The sequence below is a fragment of the Pogoniulus pusillus genome, chromosome 9 (assembly GCF_015220805.1).
Source record: "Pogoniulus pusillus isolate bPogPus1 chromosome 9, bPogPus1.pri, whole genome shotgun sequence".
NCBI classification, from domain to species: Eukaryota; Metazoa; Chordata; class Aves; order Piciformes; family Lybiidae; genus Pogoniulus; species Pogoniulus pusillus.
In genome coordinates, this window is record NC_087272.1 from 19,434,551 (window position 1) to 19,453,205 (window position 18,655).

At 37.1% G+C, this 18,655-nt stretch overlaps 1 protein-coding gene across 7 annotated transcripts in view; it reads right to left on the reverse strand.

Moving 5' to 3' along the window:
* The window catches only part of MARCHF1 (membrane associated ring-CH-type finger 1), a 255,582-nt gene that overhangs the window by 126,086 nt on the left and 110,841 nt on the right, over window positions 1–18,655 (reverse strand). For all 7 annotated transcript variants that reach the window (XM_064148762.1, XM_064148761.1, XM_064148760.1 and 4 more), the window contains one exon: window positions 4,418–4,496. The gene's annotated coding sequence lies outside the window, so the exon portion shown is untranslated. The remainder of the gene's footprint in view (window positions 1–4,417; window positions 4,497–18,655) is intronic.

Genomic DNA, 18,655 nt, shown 5'->3' on the forward strand with positions numbered 1-18,655 from the left:
AATAGTAATATCCTTTTTCCTCCCCATCTTGTCTTTTTATGTCTGTATCAATATGACAGCTCACTATGTGGATTATAAAATCAATTGCAGTCATCAGGAGGAAGTTGTATCTATATTGTTTTGAGACATGCCTTTGTGATACTATTCCCCACTTCCTTAACAAGAAGTGAAAGGATGAATCACTAAATATAGAGGTGTAGAGAAGAACTTGAAATATGCCAGTCCAGCCATCTGTGAAAACACAGAATCCTGCCATAGTTTCATTAATTTACTGACAACCAATTCAAAAGAGAATTCAAAGAAAACAGAACCAGGATTGCTTGTCTACAGTTTTTCAATCAGGATTTAACTGGTTAAATAAGGCATATTGTTCCTTTTGACCTGTATAGAGTATCTGTCAGAACTTGTTCCACAAGGAAACTTCCTGATTACTTCTTTTGTTAGGCCTCTGCTCAGTATTTCTCTCAGAAGCATGTTAACACAGCAGGCAGACTCAAACAAAAACAAGATGTCTCATGCTTAAAGAAATCCATACTGACTGATACCAGTCTTCTAAAACTGCTATCCTGTTTATCTAATCAATGCTTACAAACTTCTTTTGATTCAGACTATCCCACAAGAATTGCCTGCAGAAATTTCCAACAATATCCCTAGCATTTGCAAATACCTGTGGTCAAACCTGAACGAACAGTTTAGAAAGCAATGAAAGTCCTAACAGTATTTCAACAGAGGTATAGCAGAGACAGAATGATATCCTCCTCTCTATAATGCCACTGCATAAGATCAAGATTCAGAAAAATAGTATAAAGTCACTGTAAAAGTGATGATATGGAGCCTTTGCTCAATCTTGACAGGGCATCAGATGACACAACACCACACACTAGCACTTGGGATAAGTATATATGTGGTCAGTTCTTACATCAGGGGAAGAAAATATGCCTCTATGCTCACATATTGCCAGGTCTTTAACCAGACTCCACAACTGTCTGCAACTATAGAGCAACAGATGATGCTACAAACATTTTAGAACAAAAACAAAACAAACCCAAACAAAACTCAAATGAACAACAAAAAAAAAAGGAAAACCACAAACACACAAAACCAAAACAAAACACCACCAAATTCTGCTATTTTGTCCTCAAATGCAGTCACACTACTAAAATCACAGCAAAATCAGTATATTTGCAGGATACCAAATAATGCATTTACCTAGGTGGCCACAAATGTGCACTAAGCATGCAACATGGCTTTCAGGTTTTGTATCCTGTCTTATCTCCATGACCTAAGATTTTTCCAAGTAACTTTTGTCCCAAATGTTATTTTATCTTCACTGAATATAAGCATTTCTGATACACACATGCATGCACCACACACACATATAAAATACTTCTGTTTTTCAGAGAGAGGTGAACAATAAAATTGAAAGACAAGACAAATTGTTTATATATTAGCCATTTCTAACTCGATCTTATCTCTTTTCATTTTGTTTGGTTTTTTTAAGGCTACTGTTATGATACTACAAATTGACTTGACAAGTCCAAAATAATTAAGCTTAGCAAAGAATACTGAAAATCTGACAAGTTCAGTTATTAAGAGAGCATTATCAGAGCAGTAGCTTCTCTTCTCTTTTCCTTCAATAATCATAAAAGTCTCCTCGAAATATCCCGGAATATCCCCTCCAGATTCTTTGATAAAACCAAAGGAAACATTTCATCATTTGATTCATTTCAATACATTGAGGATAACACTGGATAATTACTGGTTTCACTAGTACTGTGTGAATATTAATAGGATGAAGCCAATAATCTTCAAGTTTAACTTAACATGAAGTGCAGAACTAAGATCCTCATTTCTAACAGATAGTCTTGTATTTGTACTTAATTTCTGGTTATTTCCATTTATATCAGAATAGTAAAAAAAATACTAAGATGATTTTTTTTAAAGAAAAACATTTTCTGACACTTCATGAAGAGCTTGGATTATGGAAGACTACTGTTTGCAAGTGTTTATTTAGTTAGATATCTAAATATCTGTACAAATGAAGAAGCTTTTGCTGAGGACTAGGACTAAGACTTTGTAACTGATCCAAAAGAATTACTTGCAGCTTTACATTAAAGCAAATGACTTGGAGAATGATGGGAATCTCTTTGGGCATTATATTAGTATTTTCTAGTACTATATGAGTAAGTTCAGGATTCTTCAGTTGGCATGGTCAACAGGTGTCTTCCATTCATGTAAAGATCAGCCTTTAATTTCTTGGAGGTTATAGCACATTAAATTATCTAGCTTGTCCATGTATAGGAGTTTCTGCTATATTAAAATAGAGTGTTAGATAAGGGAACAAAAAACCCCAGAGTTATATTTTAAATATTAAACTGCTACTAACAGTTTTCAAACATTCACTAATGTCTCCTGCAACATCCTTGTGAGCAAGCTCAGGAAGTATGGGATGGAAGAATAGACAGTGAGATGGACTGGGAACTGACTCACAATAGTGTGCACAGAGTGGTGATCAATGGTGCCAAGTCCAGATGGAGAACTGTAACTAGTGGAGTTCCCCAGGGATCAGTGCTGGGCCCAGTCCTGTTCAACATCTTCATCAATGACACTGATGAAGGAACAGAGTGTCTGCTTAGCAAGTTTGCTAACAATACCAAACCGGGAGGCTTGGCTGATGCACCTCAAGGCTGTGCGGCCATTCTGCAAGACTTGGACAGACTGGAGAGCTGGGCAAAGAGAAATTTAATGAGGTTCAACAAGGATAAGTGCAGAGTCCTGCACCTGGGAAGGAATAATGAACTGCACCAGTACAGGCTGGGAGGTGATCTGCTGGAGAGCAGCTCTGTGGAGAAGGACCTGGGAGTCCTGGAGGACAAGAAGTTATCCATGGGACAGCAATGTGGTATCCTGGGGCATATTAAGAAGAGTGTGTCCAGTAGATTGAGGGAGGTTCTCCTGCCCCTCTACGCTGTCCTAATAAGATCCCACATGGAATACTGCATCCAGTTCTGGGCTCCCCAGTTCAAGAGGGACAGGGATCTACTTGAGAGAGTCCAATGGAGGGCTACAAGAACAGTTAAGGGATTGGAGCATATGTCTTATGAGGAAAGGCTAAGAGACATGGGGCTTATTTAGTCTAGAGAGAAGACTGAGAGGGGATCTAATAAATGTATATAAATATATGAGAGCTGGATGTCAAGAAGGGAGGAACGGCCTCTTCTCACACATACCCTGTGATAGAACAAGTGGCAATGGATGTAAACTACAGAACACGAAGTTCCATCTCAACATGAGAAAGAACTTTATTCAAAGGGTCACAGAGCACTGGAACAGAGTTCCCAGAGAGATTGTGGAGTTCTTTTAGAGACCTGTCTGGAAGGGTTCCTGGGAGACCTATGCTAGATTATACAGTCCTGCTCTGGCAAGGGTTTGGACTTGAAGATCTCCAGAGGTCCCTTCTAACCTCTATGTGAATACCTTCCCTTGTGGTTTTCAGAAAATTGTTAACTAGATGATATTTACATAAACTATATTTACATACACAAGGGAGAAAACAAATATACTGTTTAAATTATAGCTTGTAAACTCCAAATCTCCTTTGGGATATACTTTCTAGGCGTATTTTTATATATTTCAAATTATAACTCTTGACTGGGACTAAGAATTTTTTTAACACTCTTCTCAAATCTGCCACCACTTCCTCAAATCTGCCTGTATGAACCATCTAATGCTTTTGCTTCTATGTGTCAAATGGACCTTCTAATATTTTTCTTATGGTATTGCTAGAAGGACAAGTTAATCTCCCTCAGTTGCTTAAGTATTTTAATGTGGACAATTAGAGACAACTGGAAAACAACAGTTTAAATTCCCAAGTGGAGTTTATTGTGTAATGTCTCTAAAATTAAATTCTTTCAATACCACTCAAAGACAAATAATTTACCACAAGTGGCAAAACTGTAAAGAGCACTCTGAAAAAAAGACAACCAATCTAGAAGAGGTCTGATTCATAGCAGGCACCTGTACAGGTATTCTGCTAAAGAACTTCTAATGGGAAAGTTTCATATTCTGATAGACGTTTCAATGCTTTCTACCTTTCATTTATTTTTAAAAGAATTTCTCAAAAATAAGCTCTTTGAGTTTAGTGTTCATCACAGCCAATGTACAATCTACTGTAATACAACACAAAAATCCTGCTCATTAAATTCAAAAGTCTAATAGAAGGGGGAAAATGTTTGTTTGCTCTTCACTAAAATTTAACAAGTTAATAATAGCAGGTGTTAAACGTAAGGCACTTGGCAGGGTTTTCTTTACAGTCAAGCTGCAAGTCAAAATGCCAAAATAAACCACTATTTTTGTTTGTTTGTTTCAAGAAGTATGTATATAATTTAACATTTAAGAACAGAAAAGCAGAACTTACAGGTAAAGCAGTCTTTTAGAAAATTTCTGCTGTGACAGAGATTCACATGGCCCCTCACATTACTTTCTGGGTTCATTTCCTAGAAAAACAGAAACAAAACACATGTGAAACCTTGTGTTTAAACACTGTATACCTACACTTAATAGCCTTAAATTATGTTATGAGGTGAGCTTTGGAGGAAAAAAGTTGTTGACGCCTTCCAGATGCTGTAACCTAAACCAACAATTCTTAAATAAGCTGTATTAAATCCTATATCAAATACTGATTCCCATTCATGTTTCTGCACTCTCAGATTGATTTGAGATTAATTCAAAAGTAATCCTTGCCCTCCCAAAGCACAGGAAAACCACACCAGCCTTTTTGTAGCCAGGTAACCCATACAACACTGGCAGAATACCATTCAAGAAACAGAAAAGCTTCATAAAACAAACAAAAAATAAATCAAAACACAGAATTTGTTCACTAGCACTGTTTTTACACACATCTGCTCACAAAAGAAAGAATAGAATAGAAACAACATTCAACTGAAATAGTTGTCCTACAAGAGCAACAGATATAAGCTCTCTTATAGGACCCAAAGCAGCTGAACCTGAGCTGTACAGGACCACTGGGTGGGTGTCTGTAGTGGGCAGCTTCGTGCTGTGGAGGCCAGAAGCCCACAGCTGCTGCCCCGACCTCTTGCCCATGGAGGTTTGCTGCCTGCTTGGGACTCAGATGCGGAACATTGTGGAAAGGCTACTACAGTCTATTACCCTCTGGTGCTCTTCCACATGAGACAATGATGATGCTTGAGTCAGGAAAGCATCAACACTGACTACATTGCTATATGGTAGGGTATCAAGGCCACCATTCATGAACAACAGAAGCACAATTAGATTACAGATTAAGTCCAAATAAGTTTTTTTACAGTCAACATATTACTTGGGGGAAAAAAAACCAACAAACAAATCAACAATTCCTTAGCCGTTAAAATCATACAACTTCAAGAGAGCAAATCAAGCTTTTATTTATCCAAAAGCTTTTTCGTTTCACAAGTTTGAATCTGAGTTGTTAAAAAAATAGGACTACAAGTTATATATCAAGAGATGCCTATTTCATTTACTGCCAGAAAGAACAAAGAATACATGTTAAACAAAAATACAGTGTGTTTCTATATATAGGTACCCTTACAAAGGCATGCTGCATGTATATAGTCACATCAGTACCTGTTGCATTCATGTTGCTAAGGAAACAATCCTGTGTCAAATACAGGATTAAACAGGGTATGCATACGTCCCTATTTAATTTTTTAAACCAAGGAAAAAAGCTACTGTCTGAGGTTACAGAAGAGCTCTCAACAGCCAAGAGAATGTGAAGCTAACAGAATTATAACATCTGAAATACAAAGCTTTTTGATTCCATAGCATCTGCGTAATTTTAAAGGCTAGCCCAAAAGCTAGTAGACTACAGCATGAAATTAAGACACTACTGGATTTGCATAACACAGAAGATAAGGCAGATAGACCTGACAGTTTCTTTGATTTGTTGAAAACTCAAAACCGACATCTATAGAAAATCTTCACCATATCAGACATATAAGACAGTCATTTTTCAGTGGCCTAGGATAAAATACCATGATAATATGCCATCTTGTTTAAAGGAAGATAAAACATGTTCACTTATAAAGAGCCACAGTCTGAAAATTGAACTCTCAGCACACCCATTAAAAGAGGACAAACCAAAGAACTGTTAAACAGATTTAAATTCACATTTTCCTGTGGTTTCATAGATGATTACTCAAACTTTATTCAATACCTGTATCTGGTTTATTTATCTTGGTCCATCTGCTCTGCAAATGTTCTCACAAAGCAGTTTCCCATGGCAACACCAAATACCACATAGTCCAAGTCTTCTGTTGAAGCACCTCTGACAAACTCATTCCTCAATTTTAAGCAGCCCCTCTTCTGTAATACTTCAGAAATTAATAAATAGAGTATTTCATCAAATCAAAATAACACATGAATGAAACAAACACTCATTAATACCCACCCCTAATCAGGAGATATTAAAAATATATTTTTTTTTTTTTTGAGAGAGAGAACTATAATTAAATAATCTAAGGCAGGTGTGGGATCTATGTTTAAATAAACTGTCAATCTATTGGTAATTTTTAATCAGTATTTCAAAATCATTATGCCACATAATGATGTCATTATGTCACTGACTGGATGAGGCACTTAATGCCATGGTCCTAGTTGATTGGACAGGGCTGGGTGCTAGGTTAGACTGGATGATCTTGGAGGTCTCTTCCAACCTGGCTGATTCTATGATTCTATGTAGCAAAACAGATAGTGCACAATGCAAGTTTTAAAGAATAAAGTTACACTATGCTGGTAAGTTTTGAAATGAAAATCTCATGGTCACTATGAGACTTACTACGGGAAAACTTCAGCTTCATATCTTCACCTACAAATCACTGTTAAGCCCGTGTAGTTTTTTCATACTCATGTTACAAATCAGCAAAGAAATACAAAGAGCAGTAAAATTTCTCATTATGTTTTCACGCAAGATAAAATAATAACACTAATTTCCTGAAAGTAACTTCCCTGTCTGGAAATACCTTCTCGATATTTTAAGAAGCAGCTGAAATACACAACATCCATTTTTAGGTGAAAAAACTCTCCTAAAGGAAGCACTCACAAAAAAGCCCTGAATAAATATTGTGTTAGTCCTGAACACACTGGTCCTGTGTGAAATTTTAATATGTGTTGTTCAAGATGTAAATTAAAGAAGAATTGGCTCAAGTGAGGAAAACTGCCTTGCTGAATTTTGGTGTCTGCTATCTTTTAGATTTCTTCTGTCTAACAGCACATGAAGCAGATTTAAAAGGCCCAGACTTTCTGGGCCACTTGTACACCACCACCCTTGTTTGCAGTGGTTTATAAACTCAAGCTACTTTATAAACTACTCCACATTTAGACAATCTCTGATCCACATTAAACATCAGGATGAAATTCCCACCCTATTTTTCTAACAGCATCCCTTCCTTTCATCTTATTCATTTACTTAGTTCTTCTTGGACGTTCCCATGCATTCTAATCTGCCCATCCTGGAATTTTCACCCAAACAAGCTGTATAGATTGCTGGTCTCTATTATGAAGTTCTGTACAACATTTTTACATTTATATATCTGATATATAGGTAGAAAGGCTTCTTTGCATATCTTAGACATAAAGAACACCATGGGCTAACATAGCAAACGCATTATTTTCATGGAGTACAGCACAGATCTACAACAGGAGGATGGCTAAGCTGATCTGTTGCACATGCAGCAAGTCCAGTCCACTTTACAAAAACTTGCAAATGTTCAGGGACACATAAGTACAAAATACAAATACAAGAGCCCTCTTCCTGAAAACAGAAAGAGCTCTTTGTAAAACCACCTGTGAGTTTACCTGCTACATTCCCAATGGTTTTCGATTACTCTTAGTGTACAGAACTTCTATCTGTGGTGAACAACAGATCCATTTTATCTTTACAATCAAAAAAATACTTATTCTGTCATAAATGTGTAAATGTGCTTACAATTAAAATACTTCATCCAAAACTACAGTGACATAGATAAGAAGTACATTACTTCAACTTTTCATCAAACCACAATTATTGTGTTTATTTGTTCAAAAGACAATTAAATTTCAACTCATCTTAAAATATCATAGTAAAGATATGGGTGATAAAATGATCAGTAGTAGCCAACTTCACTGAATCCAATACATATATGTGAAAGAGAGAGGCTAAAAGCAGAGGATGCTTCAAAAATATTTTTCATAGGTGCTACTTCAAAAGTAATGTAAACTAAAAATGAAACACATTTTTTTAAGAGACTAACATCCTGCTTTTTCTGACAGTCTCTGGAAGACTTTAAAATCTTCAAATTATTAGAATATATTCGAGAAACGGCTAAGCAGTCAGTACTGTATTCATTTATTCTTTGTGCTTTTAAGCTTTCAGGGTGCTGTGTAGCCATAGTAACTGTGCCTTTTCTTTGTGAAATCCATTAGCTGGTTTCAATCTAAGATTCAATAATACTATAAAATCAAAGCCAAATATTAAAAAAAAATTATTGTGATGAAAATTTAAAAAAAAGATTATTAGTGACAAGCATTTCCTTTAAAAGCAATTTCTGCATATTTATGTTCTATGCATAATAGCGGATTAAACCACAAGGTTAAAAGAACACTAAAAGATAAATGCAAAATTAATTTTAAAACTTGTCAGGGTTGACACAATACCATATCTTAGAGAAAAAAATAGGTCTCATTTGCACTGTCAGCCAGTGCTGCTGGCTGGGTAGCCATCGGTGAAACACAGCACATGAGATTTGACCTCAACATCTCACTCCTTTTCTGACAGAACACTTAAGGTGCACATGTTAGGAAGAGACATCAGGATTTGCACTGCAGTTTGGATAAGCCTATGTAAAAGATAAGACACTTCTGTTTTTACAGTACCTTCTGTATGACAATACAGACAAGAAATGATCTGTTGAGTCTAAATTGTAGAATTCTATCAATAGGAAATGCGAATCCTTGGACACATTCCTTGTAGACAACTTTGAAAGGGAGCTGGTGTTTCAGAAAACTAAGACAAGCTTTACCCAGTATCCTATTTGGATATGCTAGGTTTTGTCATGACAGACCTCCATAACTTCAATGCCAGCTCTGTCCTGCTATTGCTTACAGGTAAACTAAGTTAAAACATTGCCACTGCTTGCTCAAACCTAATTAACAGGAGTTACATTTGTTAGCTAAGAGGAGATATATTTTCCTGCAAGTACAAAGAAATCAGCAAAGCATGGGAACATATTCCACGATCCCATAATTCAAAAATAAAGAATTCTTTGTGTTTGTAATATCACATTCACTAACTCAAAATTTTAACTGCTTCCTCAGCTGTATAACTCCTAGTTCAACTTCTGCTGATTTGATATCACACTTCCATTTGCTTCTGCACTATAGTACAATCAAACATGGTTCAAAGATTAAATACCTGCCATGGTAAGAAGTATGCTAGATTGGGCTGGGGCAAAGGATGATGGCTACTAACTACAGAGAATTAATATATATTGGTGTTTTATTTCTGCTTTCTGTCTCCTGATTCTGCTACTGCCCAGTAAAAAGACTGAATGGCAAGGCCATGTTCATAGAGGATAAAGAAAGATCACATGATTATTTTTAAGAGGCCATCAAAACTGCAAAATAAAATCATACTCATACAACTGAAGGGAAAAGGCAAAAAAAAAAAAAAAAAATCCAAAACATGACAGTTACCTGAGTCTGAACCTCTACTTTTTTACCTGAGTCTGAACTTCTGTTTTTTTTTCCTCTATAACACACAACTAACAAAGTCCTGATTTCATTGACGGTAACAGCAAAACTGCCAAAAACTTCAGTAAGGCAAAGATTACATCCTAGGTATTTTTATGACAAGGATGAAATAAGAGGGAATTAAAGGTCATGTTTCCCATCACTACAGTAGAGGACAAAGTCAGGTCATCATATTTTCTACACCTGACTTGGTCAATGATTCTGTGATCCTCAGCCTGTACCTCACCTAAGCCAGAATTGCAGCACATGTTAGAAATCAGAGTGCAAAGCTCAGTAGTAGCCTGTAACAGTTTAGCACAAGGGCTAAACCACCTGCTCCCCCAACACAAAAGTGAGGGGAAGAGTAACACACAAAACTCAGGGCTGAGACAAAGAGATAAGAGTTTAATGTAACATAAGATGTCATAAGCACAATGTATAATTACCTTAGCTAATAATCTAATTAATCTAGTAATACAATACCCAATTATCTTAGCTTAGCCTATTTGCAGAAGAAGCACAGTAAAATGCACAGGGGAAAAAACCAAGCATGACACAGAAAACCAAAACCAGAAGCTACCTGACTCCCACTCTTTCTATGCCTGCAGAAAAAAGACCACAACCAAGAAACAGCAACTGGGACAGGAAGCCTTCCATGTTGCAGGCTGAACTTCAAGCTCCATAATACTTTGCTCCAGGCAGCACTTTCATTTTTGAAGCTGGCATGACTGCATCACAGCATGAATAACAGCCTCAGGCTCAACTCAGTCCATGAGAGTTCCAATTCTCTCCTTCTAAGAGTTCAGCACTGAAAGGAAGATGAACAGAATGCTTCTTTCCAAACATTCTTGGTGCTATCTTTCAACCACAAACACTTAAAAACACAGTATGCATATTGAGGAAGGCAGAGATATTCCTAATGGTTAGAACAGTTTGACAAGACATTAGAGATCCAAATTCCATCTTGTCAAAATCATTAAGATATTCAATGACAGAAACCTTACTATTTGAGTAAAACAAACCAATCAAAACCTCTTTGCCATTAGCAAAGACTGTGCAATTTCATCCACTCAGGCTACAGACCAAAGTATTTCTATCCACACTGATGGCACAGTCTGTGGACTCAGGAGAGAAGAGCAGGCTACACAGGTACTTCCCTCTTTCTACCTGGTCCTACTGCTACAAAAAGCTGAAAATGAGAAACAGCACTGATGGGACAAATGACAAAGAATTAGATCTAGCAACGGGCCACAAAGATGATTAAGAGACTGAAGTATCTTTTGTAGGATGACAGAAATGGGGGTATTCAGCACAGAGAAGGCTCAGAAAGATCTTATCCCTGTTCATCAATACTTGGTTAAATGGAAGGAAGAGCCAGGCTTTTGCCATCAGTGTCCGGTCACAAGCTGCAGGGAAATGGGCATGAATTGAAGTACATGAAGTACCCTTTAAACATCAGAAAAACCTTTCTTACTGTCAGTTTGGTCAAACAGGCAAATTTCACCTGGGTTGCTTATGCGAAAAGAAACTATCTGACACAGCACTGTGCAATCTAGGTAACTGCTGCAAGCAGTAGAGTTGTACTGGACAATCTCCAGAGGTCCCTTCCAACCACAACTATTCTGTGATTGTGTTGAGAACCAAGATCTCCCACACTGAGAATTATCATGGCCACACAGTATTTTGTTAAAAAAACAAACAAACAAAACCTTTAACAAATAAACCATGGAAGAGGTTTTATAGGAATACATATTATTTCCAATCTTAGTAAATTTTGCCTTTAATAAATCACATTCCAATAATGCTCATTCACTACACAAAACCAAACATTGCATAGCACTCAACGCCTGAAAAAAAAAAAGATTCTCAAAGTTGGTAACTCTCTGTGAAATGAGCTGTATCTCATATTTCCCACTTAGGAGAAGACTCTTTTACAATTTAAATGCTATGTTACTCATCCATAACCTTCTTTTAAGTTGTTTTGATGCTTCATGAGTAGAATACTCATCTAGCATTTAAATTAATATTTAAAGAAAACTCAGTTCTACATAGCTCATGCATTTGAGAAATCATAGCACCTAGCTGTCAAATGATATTGAGCAGGCTGTTACATGGAATTACTACACAAGCAAGACTGCTATCTCCTGTTACAGACCTTCATTCCTTACACAGCCACAGAGAGCTGTTCTACCTCTTTGTGAAATATTTCCTTCCACCTACAAATTCAGATAGATTTCTTTTTCTTAGTTAAAATCATCACTAGTGTAGTTTATTTTTGCTCAGTCCATTTTAACCTAGGTGTCTCCCATGCTGTGAGTTGCCAGAAGCCTGCTACGATGATTCTTTTTCTTGGATTAAGGAAGAAAATGACAGCAGGAACCAAAACAAAGTATTAAACAGGGTGAAGGATACATGTCCGGTGTGCATAAACTGGATCCACCATGTCAGAGGATTCAGTCTTTATTTTCTTATGAAGATTAAATACAGCTGGAATATTTAAACAGTAAGTTAGAGAGGTGTCATAATGTCGGTTTTGGCTTATGTACCATGATTTCTGCAAAGAGCAAATAAGATTGGTTATCTCTAATGGTGCTGCACAGAAGTAGCACTGTCACTTAATAATGCCTACCTATCACAAGATCACAGAATGGCAAGGCTTGGAAGGGACCTCCGGAGGTCATCTACTCCAATCACCCTGATAATACAGGTGTGACTAGGTGAGGTTGCCCAGGCACATGTCTAGACAGGTGTTGAAAGTCTCCAGAGACTCCACAACATCATACCTCACTGCTAAACTAAAAAAGTCTTCCTTAAAAAATTAAGGAAAGTACAGATGGAGTTCCCATACATTAAAGTTGGAACAAAATGTTTAAGTCAATGCCTCTGGCAGTTTGATTTCTGAAATTAGAGAAACATGCAGAGCATTGACTTAACAGTGCTAGCTTCTCTGAATTAACATGTGCAATCTGCAATTCAGCAGCCTGCATTCTCAAAACTTCCACTGCAATAATCTCTCTACTTTTTCTGTTATACAGGATGCATTACTATGCTTTAAAATCAAATAAACCAAAACCCCCAGAAAAGTTGTGAAGTTTATTTGTCAGTAAGCATGCTCTGAATACCTAAAGAGGATAGCTAATGTTAAGTAACATCTTAAAAAAGAACTTTCCATGGGATCAAAAGCATTTTTAGCTTAACCTGTTATTTTCCTCATACTCAGGAAAAGAACTAAAGTTAACCAAAAAAAAACCAAAACCCACTGTGTTTTATTTATGCACAAGCAAGGTGTATCTTCTCAGATTTATTCCTAGTAAATACTCAAGGAACACCAGCATTACAAATCAATGCTACATCACATATAGAATCATAGAATCAACCAGGTTGGAAGAGACCTCCAAGATCATCCAGTCCAACCTAGCACCCAGTCCTATCCAGTCAACTAGACCATGGCACCAAGTGCCTCATCCAGTCTTTTGAACACCTCCAGGGACAGTGACTCCACCACCTCCCTGGGCAGCCCATTCCAATGGCAAATCACTCTCTCTGGGAAGACCTTCCTCCTGACATCCAGCCTACACTTTCCTGGCACAACTTGAGACTGTGTCCCCTTGTTCTGTTGCTGGTTGTCTGGGAGAAGAGACTGATCCTGCCTGGCTACAGCCTCCCTTCAGGTAGTTGCAGAAGCAACCCCTGAGCCTCCTCTTCTCCAGCTAAAAAACCCCAGCTCCCTCAGCCTCTCCTCACAGAGTTTGTGTCCCAGGCCCCTCACCAGCTTTGTTGCCCTTCTCTGGGCATATTCCAGTACCTCAACATGTCTCTTGAATTTATAAGCCCAGAACTGGACACAGCACTCAAGGTGTGGCCTGACCAGTGCTGAGTACAGGGGAAGAATAACCTCCCTTGTCCTACTGGCCACACTTCCTGATACAGGCCAGGATGCCACTGGCTCTCTGCTGGCTCATGTTCATCCTACTATCTACCAGTACCGCCAGATCCCTCTCTTCCTGGCTGCTCTCCAGCCACTCTGTCCCCAGCCTGTAGCACTGCTTGGGGTTGTTGTGGCCAAAGTGTAGAACCCTGCACTTGGCCTTATTAAATCTCATCCCATTGGCGTCTGCCCACCCATCCAGCCTCTGCAGGGCTCTCCTACCCTCCAACAGATAAACACCTGCTCCTAGCTTGGTGTCATCTGCAAACTTACTGATGATGGACTCAATCCCCTCGTCCAGATCATCAATAATGATACTGAAGCACTGAAAACATGACAGTACAATTTTCAGTCTGTCTCTTTAAAGCTTTTCCTGAAGTTGACTTCTGAAGACCAAGAGGGCTTCAGCAAAAAGGGTGTTAGAAACCAAAAAAATAAAAAAGCTCCGCAGTTTGAACAAAGACACACTTGCCACTTGCTTCTTTGATTCCTGGATAAGCATGCAACTAATGCCAGGCTTTTGAACCTTCCAGAGGGCTTTTCTAACCACCTTTAAAACTTGAACCCACAGCCATACAGCATGCTACATATCAGATGTCCATCTTACCACCTTTTTTAAGACTTCCTAGCAGCTAAGTCACAATTTCCAACTACCTGTCTCACCTAGCATTATCAAAGCCCCAGGTAAATGTAGGGGCCAGCTCCCTGGGAAGGATCAGTCTCTTCTTCTTCCCTAAGATTTCCATCCAATCCATTTTTTTAGCATCTGAAGGAAGGCAGCCCTCTTCCATACTGCTCCAGCTACACCCCTTTTAGCAGAAGAGGATAGAAAAGAGATAATAAACTGCACAGACCGTTCATTATACATGCAGATTCCTCAGTGATCAAGTAGATAAAATCTCTACAGATGTATAATTTTTGAATGACCTGAGGTCTGGAATGACTTGAAAAACATCTTATTACTATCTAAACATATTTCTTCTCTGCTACTCATGTTTTTCTGATGTACTCTGGCTCATTGAAACACTACATGCTGGCTAACTCTTAAGGATCTCATAGCAAAAGCTAGGAGGCTTTTGTCATTAGTTACTTAAGACATCAAGTTCTGCATCTCAAAGCTCAATCACTGTATTGTAAGTAAATATCCTCAAAACACATCATCAAGCATATTTTCCATGTTATACATAGAGTCTGAAAATTCTCTGAGAAAGTGAATCTCCGTCCATTAACATAGTCAGCACTAAGGCAAAGGTACTGCAAATGTTAATACAAAAGACTTACAAATTCTATACACAAAATCATGCTTCTGGCGTCTAGTCAATAGGCCAGAAAGCAAGCAAACACTTAAGAGTGCATACACACACACATCCCCGATACAGGTGTAGTTTTCATGACAATGTGGCTACAGCTGTGGCCAGCATCATAAGTTAATAAAACATTTCTAATTCTTAGCAGCACTGTCATCAGTGTATTCTAGGTAAAGAAGAATTCATTGCTCACAGTAAACACTTAAAAAATATCTTATCAGATGTCCTGTTTTAAACTCTGAAACTCTCCAACCATTAATAGGAATATCATTATTTTATACAAATTCTATTTGTGTAATTGAGAAAAAGACTGTTAGCATGCAACTATTAAACTGCCTTAAATATGGCAAAGAGTATACTACATTCAAAAGTTATGTTCTGACAGGGCCCTTCCCAAAAGACCCAGTGAGCCTGGTGGACACCTGTCCCACTACTGCCAACAGTTTGCCACAAAAATCACTGCTAAATAACAAAAAGGAAACCTGAATATGTAGATAAGGAAAGGAGCAATAAATATCTTTCCTTCTGAATGTCCCTGGTGGCCTTTTGAAAATAACACCTACTTTCCATTGATTCAACAATTTAAGAAAAGATAATAAATTCAAAACCACTCACAGGCAAGATCCACTGCCGGAATTCAGGATATTTATAAAGACAAATTATATTTGTAAGAACGTCAATTTTATTTCTTCTGCTCTGTGTCTGCCATAATATGGAATGCCAAATTTTAGTCCACAGTTTGGGCAATCAGTGGTTACAAGACTGTAAAAGAGCTCTGGAATGACCAAGCATATCTAGTTACTCCACTCCAAGAGCCAAGTAGAACTGCTTGCCCCATGAGATAGGTTTACCTGCGCAAAACTAGAGTTCTGTAGTCATAAAAGGCTCTAGCATATACTTCTGAGCTACCTAGAAATCATTAGAACTCTCTCACAGGCACTTATAAACTCAACCTTTTAACATAAGCATAATACAAAACCAAAAAGACAAGTTTTCTCTGTCAACAACATGCAAAATGCCAGTGCATAAACCTCATCCCTAAGGAAAGAAAGGGCAACATTAGTCACCTGGCAGACTAACATCCTCAATTACTATAACAAGATAGCTGCAAAATACAATAGACAGTTCAATTGTCAACACAGCTAGTTTAAATACCAATGGCAGTGCTCAAAACCTTTAAGTCATAAAAGGATGCTGAATGAACAATTAATCTATTGGAAAACAGAATAAATGGAAGGAATAACAAATCAAGTTCTGAGTACTGCTTAATTCAATGACTATTTCTAGCTATTTTCACTACAAATCATTCTATACACAAAGGATAACAAAATACAAACTCAAATTATCAGTATTTACATTAACAAGAAATAAGATAAATTAAGGATATGATCTTATAACAGGCAGCTTTTTTATTGCTATTATTTCTCTTTTTCCTTTCTCTCTTTTTTCTTGTGTTGTTCTTTTTTTCTGTTTGTTTAAATGAAGGCAACTGTGCAATTTCAGCAGAAGTTAGTCACAACCTCACATATGGCTTCATGCCCAATGAAAAAGAAAAATAGTTGAAAATTGATGCATTCTAGTCCAGCAGGTAGCTACTATTTGATGGCACAGTCCTGGCACAGTCCAAGAGTTTCTTTTGTACTTGTGCTTCTGGTTAACTACCAAGGACCTCATTTTGTGGTCTACAGATTTTTTTTTTTCATTTCTATTTATTCAGATCCGTGTTTCAATTATCACAGAAGCAATAGTTCCAGTATTTCAGTTCTTGCTCCTTTGTGAGTTAAAAAACAAAGGCAGTATCCATAATTGTCTTTTTTTACTGCCTGGTTGATTAGATTCATAAATGTACTGTATGGGGAGTCAAACTCTCATAGGACTAGTCTAATTAACAAGTCAAATTGCTATGCTGATTACAGACACTCTTCACAAACTTTAAAATCAATAGTTTTTAGAGTAATCTCCAATCTTGTGCACAGTATCAGGAAACAATTATGCTTTTCAGCTTTACAATTTTCATGTCACAGAAACACTTAGATGGCTGTCATCACTCCACTCATGTATTTGGCATCACACTTAGCAACTACCAACAAGAAAAAAAATCATTTTAACGATAAGAAATATCCACAGAGTTCTGTGATGCGGATTCTGACTTGGTATTCCAGAATAAAAACACTGAGGTTATATTTAGGGAAATCATAACGATCAAGTCAAATAGTTAGGAAAATAACCTTTTGTGAGCTAGCTGTCTACCATATCAACCTGTCTCAGGGTACCCCAAATTCCTTTCTTCTCCCGCTCCCGCCCCCCTTCCCCATGGGTTTGAATGATATAACCTACTGAGGGTTACATAAAGGTTTAAGATAAAGGGCTAATTCGGAAAATAATCTCATTTCACAACTGCAGATTAAAACTTAAGTAGGGTGAATACAGCTGTCATTCAGAACATCAGGATTCTCCTAGCATTCAATGAAGAGAAATAAATAATCTTAAACTAGGATAAAAATAAAAACGGGATGCCAAGAAAAACCCTCATATATTGATATTTATTAAGATGTTAAAAAATTGCTATAATGTAGGTAGATAAAGCCACCAGATCAATAAATATACAAGATATCTTTTTTCTCATACTCAGGGAAGTGCAAATCACAGCTTAATAAATTTATTTTCCACCTTTGACATCTATTATTCATTCCAATTTATTATTCTGCTGAGGGAAGTGTTTGAGAAAGAAGGGGAAAAAATGTAATGTCCTTGTGGTAGTTTGGCCCTGGCTGGGAGCCAAATGCCCACCAAAGCCACTCTATCACTCCCCTCCTTAAATGGACAGGGAAGAGGGGAAAATATAACAAAAGCCAATAATAAGGTAGAAGCAATTTAATCATCATCATCAAAGGAATTCCATGAAATAACAAATCCATTTTACTACTAAGTATTCAAAAAATTATGAATTAAAGTAACACAAATGCACTGGGAAAATGCAGAAATGCTTACCATAGTCAAACATTTACCACTTAGGTGGAAATTTAGCATTTGAAACATTCCAAGAGCAGTACATCATGTCCTTTTAAAAAGAAAGTCACATTATTTTTCATTCATATAAAAGTAACTGAAAATATCTTAAATATAAAAGACAGAAGTTTTAGTTTTCCGTTCCAAACTCATAACTCAGTGCATTCAGTATGTATTGAGACATACGACAGAAAACATACAGGTGGGATGCAATACAAAGCACTTTAAAATACGCTGTTGTGAAAACTTCAGTGCATTTGGAATAGAAGACAGTATTAAGGCACTGGTGTATGTAAGCAAGGAAATTAGCCAATAAGGCAGGAGATGGAAATTTACTAATATTTAATAACTACAGACAACCTTTTTGGTTCATCAGAAAGTTAAAATAAGTGTAGAAGCATTTCATTTTTTGTCAAAAGCATTAAAAACTTCTGGCTAAGAAATTTATTTTTTGTTATTATCTGTTTTCTCAAAGCATTTAATGGCTCGCTTTAGCATGTTATATTTCATCTGTGTCAAGGTGTAAGAAGAGCCCTGTTTTTTTAAGAACACAGAAGTAAACATAAGAACTTTGTCCTATTTTAAACTGAGAAGCATTAAGCCTCAACATTTGCAACACGGAATACTACTTTGGTTTTAATTCCTCAGA